A 27,500-nucleotide genomic window follows, 5' to 3' on the forward strand; every position below is an offset into this window, starting at 1 on the left:
TAAACGAATACAATAAGTAAAATCCACAAACACGAAAATTGTGACTATAGTACTTTAGAATTACCATAAGTGATTTATGAGACCAAACAAGAACTACGGTAAAGAATTAAAACAATATCAACAACAAAAATTATAACAATCATGATGATGATAATAACACTATTGATAACTAAGATTATAATAATAATAATAGTAATAGTAATGATAATAACAATAACAAATATAATAATAATAAAATAATAATAATAATAATAATAATAATAATAATAGTAATAATTATAATAATGATAATAATAATAGTAATAATAATAGCATTAATAACAGTAACGACACCAATAATATTGATAAATTGACATAATTTGTGAATTAATAGTTTGGGGGTCTATAGAAAATCTTAAACTTTACTAAGGGGTCGATGAGCTGAAAAGTTTGGGAACCCCTGGTTGACCGTCTGCAGATAATAGTGGGCCAATGTGATTCCTAATAACCTTTTTATCTCTAATGTAACTATAGAATTCTTTGGGATTCTCTCTGGATTTATCAGCGATATTCATTTAATATTGTCGTTATCGTTTTTTTTTTTTTTTTTTTTTTTTTTTTTTTGTAGATTGAGAGAAGCGAGTAAATGCCTTGGTGGACTAAAGAGTGTAATGAGGAATATACATTTGGGAGTGGATGCTAAGAGGAGATTGTATGAAGGAGTGATTGTGCCAACAGCACTGTATGGGGCAGAAGCATGGAACATATGAGAAGAGAGAAGGAGTTTGAATGTGTTTGAGATGAGGTGTCTGAGAAGTATGGTGGGGGTTACTAGGCTAGATAGAGTGAGAAATGAGGAGATCAGGAGGAGAACAGGGGTGGAAAAGGAGCTGGGAGATAGGGTTATGAAAGAGTATTAGGATGGTTTGGACACATGGAAAGAATAAGTGAAGAAAGACTAGTAAAAGAGGTATGGAAGGCAGATGTGGAGGGAGTGAACATGAGGGGACGTCCTAGGATGAGGTGGATGGATGGGGTGAAGGGGGCTTTGGGGAAGAGGGGAATGTCTGTTGAGGAAGGACGGGAGAGGACAGAAGATAGGGGTGAATGGAGAATGGTTGTATATGGATGATGTGATTGCATGAGGTGGAATGGGCGGGGGGATGGGGGGTGAGGTAGTATGTGTGAGCAAAATTTGACGCAGCCCGAAGGGATTTCTCCCCATCTTCTCCTTTTATGCAATGGGGGGACGGAGAGGGGGGTCGCCGATTTAATGAAGTGGCCTTGCTGTGTATATGCTGTGTCTTGCGACACAGCTTCTGACCCAGGGCAGTGGACAAGGTGCAGGGATGACCCGTCATCCAGGAGGTGCTAAGATAAGAGGGAGGGTGGAGGGGTGTGGAGTGTATTCAGGGATGGAATGGGTGGAAATTATTTTATGCCTCTTCCTTTTTGGCTACCTCCCTTGTAAGGGGGAAAAAGCCTTGGTATATGTATATATGTATTGTCTTTTTTAAATCTCTCTGTGTTATCATATAACTTTGATAGTCATTAGGTGCACCCGATCACTTGTATTTCTTATAAGCCTGTCTCTTTTTAGCAATACTTTTTTTAGTTTCTTTGTCGAGCCATTTTGGGCAAGCCTGATTTACGGGGCGTCTATCCTTAAATGGGATGAAAGTATGAATCATCTTAGTAATCGTATTTTGAAATATTTCCCACATCTGATCTGCATATCTTTCGCTTGATTTTGCCTCCCAATCTGTAAGCTGAAGCTCCTGACGTAGTCCTATGAATTGAGCTTTACTAAAATCAGGTATTTTAGATACGCAACTATCTACAGTATTCTAAATGATTCTAAAAAAATAATTAGCAGGTTGAATCTAAGTTGAGATCGCTATTTGCAATAGTTTCACCAAATTCTACATCGGTTATCATGCCTTCACGGCTAGTAATCAATAGATCGAGTAAGTTCCCATGTCTTGTGGGCTCTTTTACATGCTGAACTATGTAATTCTCACCGAGAAAATCTATCAAGCAACTACCTATATGGCCATCCAATCACTTCACTATTGATGGCCAACTCCCTTTTCTGGACGTTATGGTAAATTCATCATCAGATGAACTTGTTACTAACAGCAACCAACTAGAATAAGGGCATGAACGGGATTGCTGAGTGTCCAAATGAGGACAAGAGAAGTATAATCAGAGTCTACGCCCATAGAGACATTGGTGTTTACCAAAGTACGTCCTGCATATGCGTCAAATACGAAGCAATAATTGTTACTTCAAGGAAGATTTCAACCTCATTTCTAACAAGATGTTCAAAATCTTTCCTGGTATAAATTCTCCTAGATATAATCTTATCGCCATTTTTACTGGGATACTTTATCGCATACCTACAAGAAGGACGAGAAAATTATAAAAGACAATGTGAATCACAATGGCAAAAGCCGACAAGACTGTGAGAATAAACACCTTGTGAGATCGAAACCTTTATTGGTACTACGTTTCGCTTGCTACAGCTTTTTCAAGTACTTGAAAAAGCTGTAGCAAGCGAAACGTAGTACCAATAAAGGTTTCGATCTCACAAGGTGTTTATTCTCAAAAGACAATGTAAGGAGAAATTGTCAACTGATATCGTGACATACCGTTGACATCAGCTTCGAGTCTGGCACCAACCGGTACCGTTATTTCTTTAGCAGTAGCTGTCGCGACCAACATCCGTGTAGGCTGGTATGGGTTCCCAACCTTTTTGTTCCTTTGTACCCCTTGGTCGTTTCTAAAGATTTCCACGTACCCCTAAGAATTAAGGGAAAAAAGCGATGGAACTGATATTTTTATATTATTTTAGTATGAAATCTGTATGTGTAGTTTGCATAAGAATCTAAATGATGATAACATCAATAAACCAAACTCAGGTAATTTATAAGATATTTTGATCCATCAAATACATATCTTTTATTATCCATAATAATAATTACTAAGTAAAACTAAACGAAACTTTTCAAAACAATGTAACTAAAACTAAGCAACACTAATGATATGGATGAGGTAGGTTGATTTTTGGCTACAAGCTCATTTATTCAAGGGGGGGCGGTTTTAGCAATAGCTCAACGAAGATTATATTCGGGTGTTTTGAGTTTAGATCTGCATTTATATTTAATTTCCAGCTGCAATGAAAATACTGACTTACAAAGCCTCTGAAAAGTGCAAATGCACTGCAAGGTACGCCAGGTTAGGAACCACTGGATTGTGTTCGTGGAGCCGTCAGCCGTATACAAACGGCTGCACTGAAGCAGGAGCTGGTCTAAACACATACCTTAGGGTCCAAGATTATTTCGTCCATATGTCAACTTTAGAAGGTGCATAATATTTTTTTCGGTGTATCTGATACATTACTGGTTATATTTGCTTTTCAACATGATTATCTTATGCAAACCACATTATAAGCACAGTATTTGTGTACATATTTTCTTATATTTTACTTTATATAATTAATCATATTTTCATACATACGGACGAGGTGGTCTTAAGATTTTCTTTTGTTTATATACCATTACCAGATTATATTATAGCGATATGATATTGTTAAAAGTTGCAAAATAACTGTTAATAAGATATTTGAGAAGAATATAAGAAAAAAATAGTGCCTGACAACTCTACTCGTTTAGCACTCTCAGGCTGTATTACAGCACTACAGTATTCTAAAAGACTAACAATAATTGTACTGTGAAGAATAAAACTAACACAACAACTCGCATGAAAACCGTTTGTATTTATGGCGACCTAAGTTTTCATAATTTTTCTCTAGTTTGTTTTGTACTTTCAGGTTGCATGTAACTTATATGGTATCTTAAAATGTTACAAGACTGGTAAAAGTGTTGTGCCATTTATGAAAAGAACTTCGTATTGGAAATTCATAGGAATATAAAAAAATAAAAAGTTAGTGCCTCACAACTCGTATGAAAACAAATTTTATGGATTGTAACCTAGAATTTTGCAAATGTAAATTTCTTTTTTTCAGTTTGAATAATATTTTATGGATAATATTTCATTTCATTGATAATTACTTTATGTATATCAGATTACAAGAGAAGTATGTTTGTACCTCTTGTATATATTTTATTCTATATTTACAGATAACACAAACATTTAATTTTGTAACCTTTATGAATGCTATGTTGCTATCATATAATCTCGATCTGCAAAACAGCTAAAAGAAAGTAGATGGGAAAGTGCTGCAGCTCGTGATTTGACACTCATTTCGGAGTTTTTTGCGACACATTTTGACATCGGAATTAAAATCAAATAACGTAATAGGTCCTGCTGCAAAGACTCTGAATTAACTACTCCAAGCCGGAAGCATCTACGGTCCTATCAGCTGCGTGACTCAGCAGTGTATTCGACGCCCATTATCATATGACTTGCTGTCCTGCCTTATGACGGTATTCTTGTCATAGGGCCTGAGGAGATGTTGCGTCCCAGATTCACAAACCTTGGCTGGGAACCTGAGTCTTTGCATCACTTCTATGGAACATAAAAAAAGAGATCATAATTTTGAAAATAATGCTGTTTACCACGTTACCCGAAAAATAATGCGGGGAAATGTAAACGTTTTAGAATTCCAGCTGCTTTGGCTAAACTGTCGACTGAGGTTGACATGTAGTTATCAAATTACAGAAAGATAATCATCCCGCCACTTGCGTGATGGCAACCCGTGGTGGAATATTAAATGGATGACGTCATACACTCACTACTTCAGGGACTGTTTCTGGGCGCCCCTACAGACCAGAGTTACTAACCATTTACAAAGGATTACAAAGGCGGAGCATGCCGACAGGAGACCTTTTGGTCCATAACTAGGTCGGATGCTAAAAAAATCACAATAATAATAAAACAATAAATAAAAACTATAATAATGTAAATAGCAAATAAAATACATACCGTAAATAAATGCATAGTTATAGTTAGATAACAGACAAACAGGTAAATAGTAAATAATAATAAATTGACATATAACTAATAATAAATGAAAATCAGACAGACAAATGATAACAAAACAAAAATAAATAGTATAAAATAAATTATAATCATTACAGCATCTTGCTTAGGTGTTTATCTAAATGATTCTTAAATCTTCGAACTGAACTACATTGCACTACCTGTGCAGGAAGTTTATTCTATTCATTAACTACACGGTTGGTAAAGTTGTTTTTACCTACTTCCAAATTGAATCTATTTCCGGACAGTTTGAGACCATTGTTTCTTGTCTGATTCTCATTCAGTGTGAAAATTTGGTCACTTTTGATGTTGTCAATTCCCTTTAAAATCTTAAAGACCTGTATCAATTTGTGTATATCGGAATAAAGTGTCTGCTAGGAATGATCAACAATTGTTGCCCTTCCTATCTGCTTCCCTTTGCACTTAATCTTTATCACTTCTATTTTTCTATCAATTCTTTCCCTGATCCCCCTGTGGTGGGAGAGGGAGAAGAATGCCGCTACCGTATTCCTATGCGTATCATAGAGGGCGACTAAATGGGTCGGAGTGAGGGAACTCGGGATCATCTACTCTTCATCAACCTTCTAAGAAAAGCCGAGGCACGACAGTGTCTGGGAGGACTCTAACTAGAACTCTAGAAACTGGGCCACAGAACGGACGTGACCGAACGAGAGCAAAAGGGAAGAGATGGGTAATATATTCATGAAAAGAGAGATGGTGATGGATGCACCGAAAATGAAAAGGAAGGATTAATTGGAGTTTGAGAGCAATGTGAGTTAGGTGTCAGGTGTGGCAGGAGGAGGGGCCAGAACGCATGTGTGTGTGTGATTCACGACGGTCTTGGATCGTGTATTGGACAGCCATTATCCCCTCGGGTGAGAACTCAGACACACACACTAACACAAAGAATGAAATAATGAAACACTTGAGTAATCTTGATGTTAGAAAATCGCATGGACCAGATGAAATAGCAAACTGGATTTTGAAAGAATGCAGATATGAACTGGCAGACAAAATACATAGCATAATAAATAGTTTCTTGAAAGAAGGAAAAGTTCCAGAAGATTGGAAAAAAGCAAATATAGTACCTATATATAAAGGAGGAAATAAAGAAGACCCTACCAACAATAGACCAGTCTCTCTAACAAGTACAATAGCAAAAATTTGTGAAAGAATTATCAAAAGTAGATGGGTAACATATTTAGAAAAAAAATAGCGTGCTAAATCCAAGGCAATTTGGATTCAGACAAGGACGATCATGCGTCACTAATTTAATATGTTTCTATTCAAGGCTAATAGATATAATACAAGAAAGAGATGGATGGGCTGATTGTGCATTTCTAGACCTAAAGAAAGCTTTTGACAAAGTACCACATAAGAAGTTGCTTAAGAAATTAGAAACTGAAGGAGGAATACAGGGCAAACTGCTTAAATGGATAGAAGACTTTTTGCAAGAAAGAAAAATGAGAGTAGGGATAAGAGACAAACACTCAAAATGGGTTGACGTAATAAGCGGTGTTCCACAAGGAACAGTTCTGGCCCCTATAATGTTTGCTATATATATTAATGATATGGATGAAGAAATTGAAAGTTATATGAGCTTCTTCGCAGATAATGCAAAACTATTAAAAAAAGTGAACACGGAAGAAGATTGTGAGTCACTACAGAGTGATCTAAATAAAGTATGGGAATGGAGTAGGAAGTGGGAGATGGAGTTCAACACTAAAAAGTGTAGTATAATGGAATTTGGAAAAAGCAAAAACAGAATAACAGGATCATATAAATTGGGAGAAGAAGGAATAAAAAAAAGTAGAAAATGAGAAGGACCTGGGAGTCATTGTTATGAATAATATGTCACCTGAGAAACATATAAATAAGATTTTTGGAGAAACTTATAATCTAATAAGAACAATCAAAGTGGCATTTACATACCTGGATGAAGAAATGGTGAAGAAAATTCTAATCACTCTGATAAGACCAAGATTGGAATATGCAGCAACGATGTGGTCACCAAGTACAAAAAAATGTATAAAAAAAATTGAAAGAATACAAAGAGCAATTACAAAATTGGCACCAACACTCTCAAAACTATCATATGAAGAGAGACTAGCAAATATTGAACTACAGACAATAGAGCAAAGAAGAGAGAGAAGAGATTTGATAGCTATTTACAGAATCATGAAAGGCATAGAAATTATTGATAGAGAGAATCTGATAAAATGGGATGATAGAAATACAAGAGGGCATGGAAAGAAAATCAAGAAAGACAGCTATAGAAGAGATGTGAAAAAGAACAGCTTTCCTCACAGAGTAATAAACATTTGGAGCAAGTTAGATGAGAAAGTGGTGTGTGCAAAAACAATACATGAATTTAGAAATAGTTTAGATAAAATGAGATATGAAGACGGGACAGCACGAGCATAGCTCCCCTTCCCGTAAAATACAACTAGGTAAATACTAGGTAAATACACACGCGCGCGCGGGGAGTTGGGGGTATGTGTGTGGGTGTAAGGTCACAGTATTACCCGAGCTCTGAGCTCTCATCCGGGAGGTTAATAACTGTCGATCACGAGTCCAACACGTTATCCAAGACCATGGTGAATCACACACACACACTATTCCATGCCCACTAGAGAGACAGAGAGAGAGAGAGAGAGAGAGACACTCACGGTGGGATACTCCCCCTCTATGAAACATTGGGGCAGCTATTCATATGTAGCAATACACATTTCGCAATTAAATGTATCATGATTCTGAAGAGGGAGGATGGCGGGGTAATAGAAATTATACAACAATTATGATGACCGAAATTATGCGTTACCATCGCGGCAGCATAGGCAACGTGTAGCTAGCATGTCCAGCTTTCAACACGTTTGTCGAATGCGGCTTTCAACCAAGCGACATGTTGCCTTCAACAAGATTACATCGTTGTTTCATGCCCCATGCAACACGCCGAATCTTATGTTGAACACCACAAGACAGTTTCCACCCATTTGACAAAAACTGAGTTTGTTGTCAATACAATGTCGCAGATGAACTGCTGTAGTGATAGATCTTGTGTGTGATTTTTTTAAAGTTATTAGGTAGTGACCAATTAATATTCAAGAACTCATGAACTCCCTCTTCGGGTGAGTGCGAATGATTTTGATTTCTTGGTAAAATGTTGTTCAAAGATTTGGACGGCCGACACGAATGAAAAAAAGTCAGACTTAAAAAGAACTTCAAGTCGATCATTACGCGAACTGTGCCGGAAGACTGACAAGCAATTATCGAAGCACTAAGGGATCCTGTTAACTTGTATCAGTGCATATAGAATACTACAGTACTTCTGCTACTATAACGATACACTCTTCCAAGCGTATATCCCTTGACACCACAACTTTTCTGTATTCTTCTATTTTAGCCCATGGTTTTCTCCTGGGACGAAATTCATTCCGTCGCTTTCAACATGGACAGGGCCGGCTAGAGTGTTTGGGTCCTAGTTATATTAACGAAAGGATTTGAAACCTTGAAACTGTGTTTGATTTTTTTATATTGTAATAAACCCTTTATTCTACACCTTCAGCTTTTCTCCTTATGAAAAAAGTATATATGTACGCAAGGGGCCGAATTCTAGCCTGCCAGAGGCGCCAGTGACCCTTGGTCCAGGAAGCAGCACTAAAGCAATAAATATTACTGAAAGCGTCGCGTTCAACGGGCAACGTTGCCACTTGTTGAAAGTAATCAAATGGCATTCGACACGTTGCCTTATGTTGAACTGGTTGGAACACAGTTCCCACCTACGACATGTTCCCAAAATTCTATCTCGTTAGAAATGTACCCAAATGTGTGGTTGATCCAACGCCACTCACCTCGTGTTCGTTTTTCTAATGAGAACTTTTATGCAATAGTTGCAAATTCAGTAACAACATTCAATATTCTTTGCAATCATTCTGTTAGCCCAGCATCAATATATAATGTCGTAGTTCGTGTTCAGATCTAATATGAGACACAAGCAAATGTTGTGAGGTTGAAATCTGGGTTTGTTTTCTCCAGTGGTTGATAGGAGCAATGTAGCTTGGAAAATTATACCGATTCATATATATATATATATATATATATATATATATATATATATATATATATATATATATATATATATTGCATTCTCGTGCTTCTCATATGCCACATTTGATTGATTTAATCTTGAATCATCCTGATCTTGAATACTACACATGTGATCACAAAACAGTTTACATCTCAAGTGAAGAATAGCTTACAAGTGATGTTGGAGTGATTTGGATTAAATTATCCAATTTACATTTTGCACAAGAAAAAATCCTCTTTTAATTGGGAATCTTTAACGTATTGTAATTATCATTATTTGTAAATGAATATTCATATCATTTACAATCCGTAGTACAAAATCAACGAGAAATAGTATTTTAGGTTAGTATACTTTATAAGCCATACTTACACCTGGATATTGAGTATTAGGTGAATATAAGCACCACACGCCACGGTATCAAGGGTAATTAAAAAAAAAAAACACTCACCTTTCAGTAACGGAAGTTTAACCACGCACTTTGGTAGCCTAGAACGCTCTGCGGTTTCTTTGAGATCTTCCACCATTCTGACTTGCCAATGACGTCGACAATCCATACGTTTTCTATTAACAAGTTGTTAGAGAAAATGTAAATATGATAAGCATAACTAAATTAGTTTTTAGTTAATACACTACACCTACTGAACTACAATTCTAGTACCTTCTGCAAATCAAATGTATGTTACGACTCTATGTTATGCTAATTGTATTGATGATTGATATTTGGTGAGGGCGATGGTATGGACAAGTCATCTAAGCGATCTTTAAAGGAGTTAATTGTTGTAGCCTCTACTATTTCTTGTGTGATCACATTCCACTCATTAACAATTCTAAAGTATTTTTTGTGTTTTATATACAACATCATCACTCTAGTGCTGAAATAAACATTTATGTCTGTCTAACAATGTAAATGGCTGGTCGACATTTTAATTTTTCCCCTTGGTTATAATGGCGATACTAACTAATGCATCTCTCAAGTCACCTGCCAGTTTCCCATTTCAGTAATCAAGAGATAAAATACATTATGATTATGGACTTACCCTTTTGTCTGTTTGAACTGATTTTAATTCCTCGAGGACATTAGGCTTTGATATAAGAATCTAAGTAATTGTCTTATCAACATGTTCAAGGGTGGTCGGGGAACTGGTTAAAATGGTGCTATGATGGCGACACTCCACATTCAATTCTTAATCTATTATGATTAAAACTATAATCAAACAAATAAACAAATAAATAAATAAATAAATGGAAAAATAGATACACATACATTATATGAATAAACAAATATATAGATGAATATATGAGTAAATAAATAAATGAAATAATAAAAAAAAAGATTGGGACGTTGGCTTGTACAACATCATTTCTCTATCCCGTATATCTGTGCGTATATATATATATGTATATATATATATATATATATATATATATATATATATATATATATATATATATATATATATGTATATATATATATGTATATATATATATATATATATATATATATATATATATATATATATATATATATATATATATCATTAAAATGAATGGCAAGCTTGTTATGACAGAGCTTCTTGTCGTATTTTTCTCTCTTTCTTAGAGTGATCTTGCCTTCTGTAGGCAGTAACCTTAATAAATCTCCGTATGTCATGTTGTGGAATAACATACATAATCTATAAATAAGCCAAAACGCGTTTTCACACCTCTTGGTGCTTCCTCAGTGGCAGGTACGAATCTAAGGGCTGGGCTGGTGTGTGTGGGTATATATGGGACAGGCTGTGGGATTTTGTCTAGTCGTCGGTGTGGGATTTTGTCTGGTCGTCGATGTGGGATTTTGTCTGGTTGGCGTCACCGGAGCTCCGTGTCGTTCTGTAGGTTGGAGGGTGGCGTGCATCTGTGTTTTTTGTCTCATTTTCACTGGGGAATGATCTTCTCACACTTGGTAGGATTTTTAAGTCCTCGAGTTGGGTATTCATTCCCGGGGATAGGTCCTTGATATACAAAGCCTCTAATATAGGTAAACGTCGTGGGTCTTTGTTGTGATCTATAATCTCCGTATTCTGGGTTAGGTCTTCTCTTCTTAATTTTGCCAGTGAAAATGAGACAAAAAACACAGATGCACGCCACCCTCCAACCTACAGAACGACACGGAGCTCCGGCGACGCCAACCAGACATGTCAAGCGTGGATTTTACATATAGACCTTTATCTCCACCAAGCTCAGTTATGTTTTAACCGGATTCTTTAGTCTGTTTGTTTGCAATTGAATGAAAATTTCAGGAAATGTTTCTAATAAATAGTTACTTTCAAAATGACGGCTGTATACATATCCAGATGACCGAGTATTGTGTGTGCCACATAATTCAATCCATTTCTTTCTAAGTTTTTTATCTTTGGGTAGTGAAAAGAAAGGTACATTTTTATCACCTTTCAGTCTAACGGTATTGCACTTCTGCACACAGCACATATCCAGATGACCGAGTATTGTGTGTGCCACATAATTCAATCCATTTCTTTCTAAGTTTTTTATCTTTGGGTAGTGAAAAGAAATGTATATTTTTATCACCTTTCAGTCTAACAGCATTGCACTTCTGCACACAGCACTATACAAACTGTTGGCATTGTTATATGTTATTTGTCTGCTTTAGCTACCCCTTTAATTAGAAGATGGAGCTTCGCTCCACACACTGGTGTGTGAGTGACTGACATCTCTCGACCCGCGGAACCCTGGTCTCGATATTTCCGTTGACGTCATCATCTACCTGCGCAGTGGATATTGCTTGAAGAGGTGATTGCGCCAACAGCATTGTTTAGGGAAGAAACATGGAACATATGAGAGGAAGAGGACAAGAGTTTAAATGTGTTTGAGATTAAATGTCTGAGAAGTATGGTAGGGGTTACTAGGCTGGATAGAGTGAAAAATTAGTAGATGAGGAGGAGGGCGGGGGTGGAAATAGAGTTGGGAGATAGGGTTGATGGAAGAGTATTAGTATGGTTTGGACACATGGAAAGAATGAGTAAAGAAAGATTAGTAAAAGAGGTGTGGAAGGCAGAAGTGGGTGGAATGAATATGAGGGGTCGACCAAGGATGAGATGGATGGATGGATGGATGGATGGATGGGAAAGGGGGGCTTTGGGAAAGAGGGGAATGTCTGTTGAGGAAGGAAAGGAGAAGGCAGAAGATAGAGGTGAGTGGAGAATGGTTGCGTATGGATGATGCTGTGATGCATGGAAGGGAGTGGGGGGAGATGGGGGGTGTGAGGAAGTATGTGTGGATAATATTGTAACGCAGCCCGAAGGGATTTCTTCCCGTCTTCTCTTTTTCCGCATGAGGGGACGGAGAGGGGGGGGGGGTCAACGATTAAATGAAGCGGCCTTGCTGTGGGTGCGCTATGTTTTGCTACGTTGCTTCTGACCTAGGGCAGTGTGCAGCCATTCTCTGCATCTCGCCCATTTTCCTGGGTTAGAAGTAATGAAGCAAGACACAGCACATCCAAAGCAAGGTTGCTTCATTTGATTGGCGACCCCTTCTCTCCGTCCCTTCATGGAGAAACAGTAAAGACGATAAGAAATCCCTTCGGGCTGCGTCAAATTATCATTCACATATAACCACTCCTTAATCCCCCATCCCTCACCCACTCCCTTCCATTCATCACAGTATCATCCATACACAGCCAGTCTCCATTTATCCCTATCTTCTGCTCTCTCCCTTCCTCAACAGATATCCCCCTCTTTCCCAAAGCCCCTTTCACCTCATCCATCCATCTCATCCTCGGTCGCACCCTTCTGTTCACTCTGTCCACCTCTACCTTCCATACTTTTTTCTTATACTAATCTTTCTTCGCTCACTCTTTCCATATCTCCAAACTATCCCAATACTTTTTCAGCAACCCTGTATGCCATCTCCTTTTCCACCCTCGCTCTCCTCCATACCTTCTCGTTTCTTGCTCTATCCACTCTTGTAGCCCCTACAATACTGTTTAGACATTTCATCTACACATTTAAACTTTTCCTCTCAAATATTCTACGTATGTGCCTCATACAGTGCTGTCGGCACAACAACCCCCTCACACAATATCCTCCTAGCATCCATTCGCAAATGTCTATTTCTCATTACACTTTTTAATCTCCAAAGACACTTGCTATCTCAATCTACAATCTACCTCCACTCCTTCCTCTCCTGCTACATGTGACCCCAAGTACCCAAAGTTATCCATTTCCTCCAGCCTCTCTTCGTTAAAACAAGGGTTGCCAACCGTCCTTTATTTCAAAGGACAGTCCTTTATTCAGCTCCATTTGTCCTTGTCCTTTATTAACATTTGAAATGACACTATTTGCCCTTTATTTTGAAATCGTTTTGACTGGTAGTTGAATTTCTTGCTTTCAAGACGTGATTGCAAAAACGTTTACTTCTTGTAAGGGTATAGACTCTGTCAACTCTACAGTTTGCACAATATCAGAAACATAGAGCAGCAGACCGCAGACCAGGGTGTAAAATTAGCCTCATGGATTTCTTCCTCTAGGGAAAACTGATTGGAGGGCTCTACTTCGTTTAATGCCGTCTGCAAGCGATGACGTAGAGCCCTCCATTCAGTTTTCCCTAGAGGAAGAAATCCATGATTCTCTTCCTTTCATGGACACACATATCTTTAAACATGGTAACCAGATTGAACTTAAAGTATATAGAAAGCCCACTAACAAAAATTATTTAATTCATTTCTACTCCCACCATGATATTAGGAACAAGAGAGGAGTAGTAATAGGCTTTTCCTTTGGGGACTTAAGATATGCAGTGTAAAATACTTAGCAGAAGAGTGCAGGTTTATTAAAGAGACCTTATTAACACTAAAATTTCCAGAATTTCTTTTGGATAATTGCAGAAAGCAGGCCGCTAAGATTCGGGAAAGCCGTAGGCAGCAGGACAGCACAGCAAAACGTCTCGTGTTGCCAACCAGCGACGTTGTCACCAACCTGACACATATTTTAAGAACCACCAATTTGGAAGTAGTGTGCCAGACCAGCAGGACGATAAAAGACATCACGGAGACGAGAACATACAACAACCAAACACCGGGCACCAAAGCCGGTGTTTATCGCATTCCGTGCTCGGAATGTGATCAAATTTACATCTGAGAAACGTCACGCGACCTGAATACACGAATACGTGAACACCGTTACGACGTCAGGCATGATGTCACCACCAATGCATGTGTGACACATAGAAACAGAGAATACCATCTTATGGACTGGAAGAATGCAGAGCTGCTGATACGAGAACCAGACAAGATCCGCAGGAAGTGTTTGGAAGCAGCGGTCATTCAAGGAACGAACACTATTTAACAAAACAGGGGCATGTTCAACATCTCACCCCACATAATTCCCCTAGTACCCATGGCCAGCAAAATTTTAAACCACCATTTGTGAGCATTTTGCCCGCGGACGTTTGAGTCAGCATTTTCAACCTTTCCCAGTATTTAATCCCCCTTCTCCTCCTCCTCCTCCTCCTCCTCCTCCTCCTCCTCCTCCTCTTCCTCCTCCTCCTCCTCCTCTTCCTCCTCCTCCTCTTACAAAGGATTACAAAGGCGGAGCATGCCGACAGGAGACCTTTTGGTCCATATCTAGGTCGGATGCGAAAAAAATCATAATAATAATAACATAATAAATAAAAACTATAATAATGTAAATAACAAATACATACATACATACATACATATACCAAGGTTTTTCCCCCTTACAAGGGAGGTAACCAAAAAGGGAAAGGCATAAAATCATTTCCACCCATTCCATCCCTCAATACACTCCACACCCCTCCACCCTCCCTCTTATCTTAGCACCTCCTGGATGACGGATCATCCCTGGACCATGTCCACTGCCCTGGGTCAGAAGCAGTGTCGCAAGACACAGCACATCCACAGCAAGGCCGCTTCATTAAATCGGCGACCCCCCCTCTCCGTCCCCCCATTGCATAAAAGGAGAGGACGGGGAGAAATCCCTTCAGGCTGCGTCAAATTTTGCTCACACATGCTACCTCCCCCATCCCACCGCCCATTCCACCTCATGCAATCACAACATCATCCCTATACAACCATTCTCCATTCACCCCTGTCTTCTGTCCTCTCCCATCCTTCCTCAACAGACATTCCCCTCTTCCCCAAAGCCCCCTTCACGCCATCCAGCCATCTCATCCTAGGACGTCCCCTCATGTTCACTCCCTCCACAGGTGAATAGTAAATAATAATAAATTGACATATAACTAATAATAAATGAAAATCAAACAGACAAATGATATCAAAACAAAAATAAATAATATAAAATAAATTATAATTATTACAGCATCTTGCTTAGGTGCTTATCTAAATTATTCTTAAAGCTTCGAACTGAACTACATTGCACTACCTGTGCAGGAAATTTATTCCATTCATTAAATACACGGTTGGCAAATTTGTTTCTACCTACTTCCAAATTGAATCTATTTCCGGACAGTTTGAGACCATTGTTTCTTGTCTGATTCTCATTCAATGTGAAAATTTTGTCACTTTTGATGTTGTCAATTCCCTTTAAAATCTTAAAGACCTGTATCAAGTCACCTCTGAGTCTACGCTTTTTTAGGGAAAACAGATTCATATCTTTTAGTCGATTTTCGTATGATTTATTTTTTATATTTAGAATCAGTTTTGTGGCTCGCCGTTGTACTTTTTCCAGTCTGTCAATGTCTTTAATGAGATTCGGTGACCATACGGAAACAGCATATTCCAAATGTGGACGAACTAACGATTTATATAGCTTGTTAATGAGTGATGGACTTTTGAAATCAAAAGATCACGCAATCAGTCCTAGAATCTTATTTGCTTTCTCAGAGGCTGAAATACACTGCTCGGATTATTTGAGGTCGTTACTGATAATTACGCCGAGATCTTTTTCACTATCCACTTTTGTTAACGAACTTCCAAATAACTTGTAATCGTACTTACTGTTATCTTTACCTATGTACATTACCTTGCATTTACTTGTGTTAAATTTCATTGGCCACTTTTCAGACCATTGCTGTAATTTATCTAAATCTTCTTGAATATCTATTTGGTTTAAGTGATCATTTGCCATTCCGCACAGTTTTGTATCATCAGCAAATTTGGAAACAGTAGATTTTAGTCCATTGTCTATATCATTTATATATACTATGAATAGAAGTGGTCCAAGAACGGAACCCTGAGGAACTCCACTTGTAACATTTTTCCATCTAGAAGTTTTTCCATTTAAAACAACTCTCTGTTTTCGACCATTCAACCAATTACTAGTCCAACTTAATAGGCTACCACTTATTCCGTGTAAAGCTAATTTAGTAAGTAGTCTTTCGTGTGGGACGGTATCAAAAGCTTTTGCAAAGTCTAGATATATTAGATCTATATTGTTTCTTTTGTCATAATTCGAGATAACTGTGTTGTAGAATTTGAGTAAGTTAGTCACGCAAGAACGTTTCCGTCTGAAACCATGCTAACTATCATTTATCAAACGGTTACTTTCTAAATGATGTTCGATAGCATCTCTGATGATAGTTTCCATTATTTTTCCTACGATTGAAGTCAAACTTATAGGCCTATAGTTATTTGGTTTCTTTTTGTCACTTTTTTTTAATATGGGAGTAACGTTAGCTAGCTTCCATTCTCTTGGGACATCTCCGGATATGATGGGTTTCTTGAAAATAATTTCTAATGGAACAACAATCTCATTTTTCATTTCCTTTAAGATTCTTGGATGCCAACCCCTGGTGTTTTATTAACTTTGAGTTTATCTATGCATCGTTTTTAATTTTCTATTTTGTTATATTTACCGTGGTGTGTAAGTTTACCCTAGACTTTTCACAGGTTTCAGTTTGGAGTTCACTTTGACGTGTTTCGTTTACGAATACCTAGCTAAAATAATTGTTTAAGATATTACACATTCTTTCATTTGAATATTCAAGTTGACCGTCAGCAGATAATAGTGGACCAATGTGATTCCTAACAATCTTTTTATCTCTAATGTAACTATAGAATTCTTTGTGATTCTCTTTGGATTTATCAGCGATGTTCATTTCGTATTGTCGTTTTCTTTTTCTTATTGTCTTTTTTAAATCTCTCTGTATTGATACATAACTTTCATAGTCATTAGATGCACCCGAGCACTTATATTTCTTATAAGCCTGTCTCTTTTTAGCAATACTTTTTTCAGTTTCTTTGTCGAGCCACTTTGGGCGAGACTGATTTGGGGGACGTCTGTCCTAAGGAATGTAAGTATGAATCATCTTAGTAAGCGTATTTTGAAATATTTCCCACATCTGATCTACAGGTCTTTCGTTTAATTTTGCCCCCCAATCTGTAAGCTGAAGCTCCTGACGTAGTCCTATGAACTGAGCTTTACTGAAATCGGGTATTTTAGAAACACAAGTATCTATTCTAAAAAGAATTAGGAGTTTGAATCTAAGTTGTGATCGCTATTTGCAACAGTTTCACCGACTTCTACATCAGTTACTATGCTTTCGCGGCTAGTGATCAATAGATCGAGTAAGTTTCCATATCTTGTGGGCTTTTTTACATGCTGAATTAAGTAATTGTCACCAAGAAAATCAATCAAGCGACTACCTATATGGCCATGTTCAAGGGTCATCCAATCAATGTCAGTAAAATTGAAATCACCCATTATCAATAAATCCCGGTTGCAGAAACTAGACAGTTCTTGAAATAACAGTTTGTCGTCTGCTAATGATAATGTCTTTGGTCTATATATTACACCTATACTCATTTTTTGTCCATTTGTTTGGGTTAACTCAACCCACAAACTATCATATGCATCCTGTTTCACTTTCTCTAAAACACAAGCATGAACATTGTTTTTAACGTACAACAGAACACACCCACCTTTCTTGTGGTTTCTATCCTGATGAGAGTGTTTAAATCCCGCAATATTAAATTCAGTTTCGAACTCTGTACCATTTAACCATGTCTCAGTTATTCCTATCATATCGAGATTTTCGCTTTTGACATACTTCCTTCTCCCCCTACTTCTTTTCTCTCCCTGTTACCTCTTTTCCCTTTATCTAATCTCAAGCATATGTATCTCAACTTGTACTTTAAAAAGCTGTAATCGAAACGTCCTACAAATAAAAGCTCCGTCCTCATATGGTGTTTAACTCGCAAGTTCATTCTTAATTAACTCAACAGAGCATCGATTTCTTTCATCTCGCCATTTAGATGACATGTAACTAAAAACCCTCTCACAATAAAATGATGTTCTAGGAATTGATAGTACAAAAGGAACTATTTTGAAAACATTGATGCATTTAAAGTCCTTAGATTTCAAAATAAAATACCACTATCTGCTTGTTGTTTTTGAGCTTATGAAGAGTTCAGAGCTTTTGGTGGTGTCGAAGTTTCTTTGAATTAATACTACTTCATCAAAAAGTTCATCCATTTTTAATTTAAGCTTTCCTTCTAGCTTCAAATGTTCTACTACTTCTACAAATTTTCAAAACTTTAGGAATGACTGGACTAAGAAACTTAGGTTTCATCATTTGTCGAATGTTGAATTTTCATCGAAATCTATTCTGTTTTTCCAAATATCTGATGATAACATGAAATATTGGCATTCCTATTACAGGTTTTCTCGCATAAATTTCACTGTTCATATGATATTTATAACAAATTACGGCTCTATTTTGTGAAGGGCCTCATCACTACCATGTATAATACGCCATATTTGCTCTGGTTCCTCGCGAGTTCAGTTGATAGATGGAGGTATTGCCTTTCCAAACGTTCAACGGCACCTCCCTTCTTCATGTATATATATATATATATATATATATATATATATATATATATATATATATATATATATATATATATATATATATATATATATATATATATATATATATATATATATATTCTTGGTGGTGATTCTCAGATTTAGTCATATCATTTACGATTTTCTGGTTTCCCCAAAATGAATGCATTTTTTAAATGGAGAATCGAGTCATACATATGGTGTTTAACTCGTCAGTCTTGTCGGCAACTGCTACTTTCATGAAAAAGAATGAACTTCTCATATATTTTAACATAAAAGATAGTTGCTTGGAATTCGCTAAAACATCAAAGATGATACAAAAATTTTGAAGGTAGCAAAAAGCCATGGCAAATATAGTTTTAAAGATTAAAATTCTTTGATCAAGGTAGAATAAATGTCTTCTCATTCTTGCTTTTGTATTTTCATTTAGGTAAGATAAATGTAATTTTGAACTGCATTTGATAATGGCATCTATTATGATCTATAGCCACTTAAATAAATATCAGTAACGTTTTTGTGTCCTTCATTGTAGCTTAACAAAATTGGCAACCCTAATTAAAACACAATTCCAAATTACTGCCATCCTCTCCCCTTGTACATCTCATCACCTTATTTCTACCCATAGAGCACAGAGTTTCTGTGATGAACTGGTAGCTGTGGTTACCAAGTGTACCAAACAAACAGTGATGCGTTACCAAGAGGATATTGGCAATGCCCACACACGAAGGACAACAAGTTTAATGATCAGGTGAGACGAAAGCAGTGTGTAGTGTTCGCATGCAGTTGAGAAATTAATGATATTGATTGCCGAGGTGTATTTTGTTTCTTGTCTGCAGTGTTGACGAATCTCGTCTCTGTCGTGTCTCTTTCTGTACAGATGGATTCATTTGTAATACATGCTGTCTTAACATTAGATTTACAAACATACACACACATATATACATACTCATATATATATATATATATAGATAGATAGATATATATATGTATATATATATATATATATATATATATGCAAAGTAGACCACTTGGAAAAAGAGACTAACGAAGCAGAGCGCTTTCGTATATTACATCTTCAGTGCAACAAGTACAAAGTGATAGGAATACATAGACATTATATACATGATACAAAGGGGACCAGGACAGTTTTGAATAAGCATACCGACCAATTACCCCCTAGAGAGCGGAAGGTCATTGTCAATTATCTTACGATGGTCGGGCGACATTAGGTCACAGTCGCCTAGGGGAGCAGAAGGTCATTGTCAATTATCTTACGATGGTCGGGTGACATCAGGTCACAGTCGCCAAAGAGAGCGGAAGGTCATTGTAAATTATCTTACGATGGTCACAGTCGCCAAGGGTCACTGTTTCTACTACTTATATAGGGCGACATTAAGTCAATTTGTTGGATTACATTTTACATGATATTATCTTACTGATTTCTTGACAAATGAAATTATCAAGTTTGTACAAGCCTTTATGTAGGTTGGTATTTTGATTACTAGTGGTATGAATCAAACTGCACTCTATTAAATTTCTTGCTATTATGTTGTTGGTATAATAGATTGCCTGGGCATTACCCCAATCAACTGGATGATTATTTAATTCAATATGCTTGAATATACCACTAGAATTATTGCCATCCCTGACATTTTTCTTGTGTTGTTCAATTCTAATGTTTAAGGGTTTGGCAGTTTGACCTATGTAAAATTGATTACACATTTTGCAAGGAATTTTATAAATGCATCCTTTTTTGATTTCAATACTATTGTTGATAAGTTTATGTTTTACTGTACTATCATGTTTAAAAACTACCTTTACGTTAAACCTTTTTAATAATTCTGTGATACTTAACAAATTTTCTTGAAATGGTAAAATTAAAACATTATGATAATTGAAAGGTGATTTAGGCTGAGGAGTTAAAAATGATTTCCTTGCAAAATTGTAAGGAATATCAAGGAATTGCTTAGGGTATTTTAATTCTAGCCCAATGTTAAAAACATTTCTGATTTCTTCATCAATAAATTCAGGACTACAAATACGAAAAGCTCTTAAATACATTGAGGCAAATACTGTACGTTTAATATTATTTGGATGAGAAGAATAATAATGAATATATGAACTTACATTGGTTGGTTTACCATATACTTTAAAAAAAAGGCTATTGTCATGACGTAGGATAGTGCAATCTAAGAAAGGTAAGGTACAATTTTTCTCAATTTCTAAAGTAAATTTAATAGAATCAACAAGGGTATTCAACTTAGTTAAAAAATTATGGACATTTTTATCTTCTGGCCAAAGACATAAGATGTCATCAATATACCTAAGCCAAGGGATGTTAGGGGGGAAGATTGTGCGTAATATTTTGGTTTCAAAAAATTCCATGTATAAATTACTTAAAACTGGGGATAAAGGGTTTCCCATACTCATGCCGAATTTTTGGGAATATAAATTACCATTAAATTGAAACTTACAATCTTTGACACATAATTTAATTAGTTCAATCAATGTAGATGATGGCAATGGAAGAACATGTTTATTAAGTTCATCTTGAAGGTAAAATAATAAATCATTTATGGAAACTTTTGTGAATAAACTGACTATATCAAAACTAACCAATGTAAATTTATAATTAGGTTTAATATTATGGAGTTTGTCTATTAAATCAGAAGTGTTTGTAACATGAGAAGAAGAGATTGTACCTACTAAAGGGCTAAGGATAGTAACTAGCCATTTGGAAAGCTTGTAAGAAGCGGAACCAATTGACGAAACAATAGGTCTAGCGGGGTTGTTACATTTATGAGTCTTAATGAGACCATACATATGTGGCAAAGGGGGACTAATTGAAGTGAATTTCTGTAAGAGGTCTCTATTCTTATGAAGCAGTTCTTTTAATTTCTTATTATAATAACTATTAACTACTTCTGTAGGATTTTTGTTAAGAAGTGTGTAAGTATTGTTATCATCTAATAAATCATTCATTTTTCTAAGATAATCATCCTTGTTTAAAATAACAACTGCATTAGATTTATCTGCTTTAGTGAAATGTAAATGATTATCTTTTTTAAGACTAATAATTGCCTTCTGAAAACGTTCTGGGCAATTAGGAACAACCTCTTGTGATAAAGCACCATAAACAATTCCTTTACAAATATTGAAATCTTCAACTGATAAATCATGGTTCTTTAAATTACAGAAAGCTTTACCAATGCTGACAAAATTTGTTGGATTTGAATTGTTGGCAAAACTAAGTCCATATCCTAAAGCTGTTTTCTCATTAGTATTAAGAATTTTGTCAGAAAGATTAACTACAAATTCACTGTTAGCATGTTTGGTCCAATCACTATTATCAATAAGTTGTTGTAACTTATTTTTTAATTTCTTGGCAAGAAGGTCACAAATGGATCTCATATTGCAGAAGCAATAGTCTAAAAGCACTTCCTTATCAATGGATGGTATAGTTTGTTGAAAAATATGCCATTTGACCCTTTTGATTCTAAAAGCTTCTTTCACTTCTAATTTGGCAATGTCAATACACTTCAACAAGATGATGCGTTGGAAATCATCAAACGGGCGATCTGACATCTTCAAAAGTCGTTGGGGAAGAACAGACTTCGGTAATACCTGTTCCTTCAGGCAATTTTGTAAAAACTGCAGCCGTAATCGTAGTTTATGGGCTTTGGTCAAGGCCCAAGCAAAGTCCTTCACAAACGGAGCCAGACCAGGGTTGAGAGAGATGAAGGTGTTGAAGAAGCGTGTGGTATCCATGATGCTAATAAGAACACGGGTACGTGTGTTCACTTATGCAAAGTAGACCACTTGGAAAAAGAAACTAACGAAGCAGAGCGCTTTCGTATATTACATCTTCAGTGCAACAAGTACAAAGTGATAGGAATACATAGACATTATATACATGATACAAAGGGGACCAGGACAGTTTTGAATAAGCATACCGACCAATTACCCCCTAGAGAGCGGAAGGTCATTGTCAATTATCTTACGATGGTCGGGCGACATTAGACCTTCCGCTCTCTTTGGCGACTGTGACCTGATGTCACCCGACCATCGTAAGATAATTGACAATGACCTTCCGCTCTCTAGGGGGTAATTGGTCGGTATGCTTATTCAAAACTGTCCTGGTTCCTTTGTATCATGTATATAATGTCTATGTATTCCTATCACTATGTACTTGTTGCACTGTAGATGTAATATACGAAAGCGCTCTGCTTCGTTAGTCTCTTTTTCCAAGTGGTCTACTTTGCATAAGTGAACACACGTACCCGTGTTCTTATTAGCATATATATATATATATATATATATTTATATATATATATATATATATATATATAGATAGATAGAAAGATAGATAGATATATGTATATATATTATATGTGTGTGTGTGTGTGTGTGTCTGTGTATGTATATATATATATATATATATGCATATATATATATATATGCATATATATATATATATATATATATATATATATATATATATATAATATACATCAAGGACTACTATTACACAGGACGTGCGTGCTAGCGGAGACCATTGCTTTATTTGTAACCTAACATTTCATATTGGACAAATATATCAAAACTAGAAACCTAACATTGTATATAGGACAAATATATCAACTATTGATTTATTCAATACAGTATAAGTAAATATAAACTTTTATAGTGAAATAAGAAACTACTTTTAAGGGGGGCCACCCCGGTGAATTTTTCACGAATATTTTTAAAATTTCACTTTTCACTTTTATCGGCTCAAGATGTCAGTCCTACCCGAAACTATCACTTGGTGAAGTTTTTTTCTGAATTTTTTTTCTTTTTTTTTTTTTTTGCCCCCTCAGATGCCATTTTTAAATGACCCGGGGTGTTGCGTCATAGCCTGACGCGTGCGCTAGAAAATGAGGTATCATTCAATGCTTATAACTATGTAGAACTATCATTAAAATAATTTTTTCTTTATATAAATTTCGACAAATGGCATCTCTTCCCCACATGCGTGTGGTAAATCCTAGCTACTCACGTCCAGTACATACGGAGACATTACAGATAACGCAATGCTGCGTTCCTGTAATATTTCTTTTATATTCGTCTTGCAAGATGACTTACAAACGTAAGCTTACGTTATTGAGGATATCCAACTTCAAGAAGAGTAAAGGGCATCAAGACTCTTCAGATCAAGGAGAAATTAGCGAAGAAATTAGCAGAGAGCGTGTTGTCGCTGTCCGGCTTATCACCTCCTCCTCCACCACCACTCCCACCCACGCCACAACAGCAGTCACCCCCTTTCCCTTCATTCTCCAAGTCAACAATATATACACAATCATATGTGAAAATTTCATGCCAATCAGATGAATACACATGGCAGGAAAAGGAAAAAAACGAAAAAAAACTTTAGAAGCCGATATCTCGAAATGTTGTTTTTTGAACTTCAAATAATTTCACAAAATCGGTAAAAACTCTGATCAACTTATGTTAGGTATCAGTTTATACTTCAACAAAAATAGAATTTTTTGTTGGAATTAGATTTTTCAATTTGTCAAAAAAAAAAAAAAAAAACGGGATTCAGGAGACCTAAAAAAAATTCGAAAAAAAAAATGAAAAAATTTTCCTTCATAGACAAAACAAAAAATTGAAAATCAAATCCAACAAAATGTAGATATATAAACAAAGTTTCTATGATAATTTTTTCAAATCAATTAAGTGAAAAATGAATCTTGTGAAACAAAAAAAAGAAAAACACGTTTTTTTTTGTAGCCACTACCATTCATTAAAATTTCATGAAATTTACAGAATAGCATTTCTTTATACCAACAAACAACATATTAAAATTTCAAAGCAATTGGATGAACCAGAAGCGAGATATGAGCCCAAAGAGTTTTTGGGGGTGGCCCCCCTTAAGGCACTGTTATGCTTTGAAATGACAATTTTAGCCGGACTTAACAGGTATTATTGTATGAAGTTAGTGGACACCAGGGTTGGCGTTTTTTTTTTTTTTTTTTTTTTTATCTGTTTAAAAAATACAAAAATCGATTTTTTTTTATTTAAATCAGATTTATTTGATTTAAATTGATTTTTTTTTTTTTTTATAGATTTTAAATTATGTGGGATTGCTATCTGATATGCGATCTGATTGCTAAAGGATATTTTTAGCATATCAATATAAGGAGCAGTGTTATATAGACTTGCCACAAATATACAAGGAACGGTATAAGCCGTATGTGAGGACGGTATGCTCAGGTTCACTCGATTCCTCCAAGTGTTTTCTCATCTTGGTGACATTTGCTGCATTGTCTGTCACAACACTTCCAATGTGACAACCGAAATCTTGCTCATCCTTCTTGATCGAATTTTGTACAAGTTGTAGAAGATATTCAGCAGTGTGAGGTTTCTCTGGTGTGTCTATTGTGTCAACTAAATAAATCTGACCAGTGGATGTTGTTAGAGTGATACATATTATGGGCTCAATATGGATATTAGACCACCCATCAATTGAAAGACATACAGTTTCATTATTCTGGTCATCTGCACACTTTTTATATTCCTTTTCATACACGAGATCCAAGTACTTATTTGCAATATCTTTTCTGGGTGGAGGAATATAACCTGGCCTCAGGTTCTGAAACAACTTGAGAAACTGAGGATGCTGAACAAGACGAAATGGTGAATCTGTAGCAAATATAATTCTTGCAAATTCTTTGTCGAGATTTTCCTTTTGAGGGGCTTAAGTTTTTGTGATAAATCTGTCCAGAGATGTTGATGACTTTCTTTTAGATGAAAATGATTTAGCAGAAATTGCGCCTGTGGAGGAGTCTGATAGTGACATTTTTAATGGTGGAGTCAGGTTTGCAGATAATTCAAGTGGAGCCGATGATGAAGGGATTGAAGCTGTTGATACAGATCCTGAAATGGAAACAGAAAATTTTAGCATATTGCATCATTAATAAATGAATAAATAAATGAATGAATACAGTGTGATTTAGGCTACTTTTGAGTACAGTAGTTATTTTTTAGATAATTATCATATTCACACAAGCCAAATTATTTGGAAATGATTAGCAGGATATGAAATAGGTGGGCTTGGAATTCAGCCCACACAGGATTCAGTCCACTTTTAAATTCACTAAAAATAATGGGTTAGTTGGGTTTGGTTAGGCTAAATCCCTTTGGGCTGAATCCCATGTGGGCTGAATTCCAATGAAACCTATGAAATATATTATACAATGTTGAATGAAATGAATAACAATCATCTAGGCTCCAAAGTTGAGTGGATACAGTATATTATAGTGATATAGTCATTGCCCAAATTTAGAAGTAATGAAGTTGAAGTATCATCTCTTTAGGCCTTCACATTTTTATTACACTTGCTCTCCATTGTCCACCAAATTTATATAGTTGCGTATGAAAAGGGAGAAATGCACACAATATAAGTAAAATTATTTACCTGGGTCATCAATTTCTTCTTCTGTATGCTGTGGCTGACCTTGGCATTTATCTCTGTGAGATTTTAATCTTGACACAATGCCCTGTAGTTCCTGGCTGCAGTCTTTGCATTTAGCTCGGTACCCTTTGCCAGAAGTTGTTGGTAGTTTTTCAGAATAATTCCAGACAGGATCATTTTTTCTGCCTGAAGGAACCACTCTGCCAGGTCCAGAAGACATCCTTCCTGGTTGATTCCAAAGCAGCAACTGACTCAGTGAGCAGCTGCTTTCCTAGAACAAGTTTCAACAAGAATCTTGTTGAAACTTGTTGTTGGGTGCTTATATCGTTCTTTGTATACTTGTGGCATGTCTATATAACACTGCTCCTTATATGGATATGCTAAAAATGTCCTTTAGCAATCAGATCACATATCAGATAGCAATCCCACAATATTTGAAATCTATAAAAAAAAATCTATTTAAATCAAATAAATCTGATTTAAATAAAAAAAACATCGATTTTTTTTCTTTATAAAGATAAAAAAAGAATCGTCAACCCTGGTGTCCACTAACCTCATACAATAATACCTGCTAAGTCCGGCTAAAATTGGCATTTCAAGGCATAACAGTGCCTTAAAAATATTTTCGTATTTCACTATAAAAGTTTATATCAACTTATACTGCATTGAATAAGTCAATAATTGATATATTTGTCCTATATACAATGTTCGGTTTCTAGTTTTGATATATTTGTCCAATATAAAATGTTAGGTTACAAAGAAAGCAATGGCCTCCGTTAGCGGACCCAGGAATCTGGGTGCGCACGTCCTGTGTAACAGTAGTCCTTGATGTATATGTATGTATATATATATACACATATATATATATATATATATATATATACATATACATACATATACCAAAGGCTTTTTCCCCCTTACACGGGGGGGGGGGTAGCCAAAAAGAAAAAGGCATAGAAACCACTCCCACCCAATCCATTCCCTACATATTCCACTCCCCTCCACCCTCCTCTCTCCCCCTCATCTTGGCACCTCCTGGATGACGGGTCATCCCTGTATCCTGTCCACTGCCCTGGGTCAGAAGCAGTGTCACAAGACACGACACATCCACAGCAAGGCCGCTTCATAAATTCGGCGACCCCCCCTCTCCGTCCCC

The 27,500-nt window shown here is 36.2% G+C and overlaps 1 protein-coding gene across 1 annotated transcript in view; it reads right to left on the bottom strand.

Annotated features, from left to right (window-relative positions):
* The window catches only part of LOC143018410 (uncharacterized), a 49,916-nt gene extending 40,334 nt beyond the window's left edge, over positions 1 to 9,582 (bottom strand). The window contains exon 1 of the mRNA XM_076173767.1: positions 9,519 to 9,582. The gene's annotated coding sequence lies outside the window, so the exon portion shown is untranslated. The remainder of the gene's footprint in view (positions 1 to 9,518) is intronic.
* Positions 9,583 to 27,500: the final 17,918 nt, after the last annotated feature.

The sequence above is a fragment of the Oratosquilla oratoria genome, chromosome 34 (genome assembly GCF_046742065.1).
Source record: "Oratosquilla oratoria isolate Oo_2021 chromosome 34, ASM4674206v1, whole genome shotgun sequence".
Lineage (NCBI taxonomy): Eukaryota > Metazoa > Arthropoda > Malacostraca > Stomatopoda > Squillidae > Oratosquilla > Oratosquilla oratoria.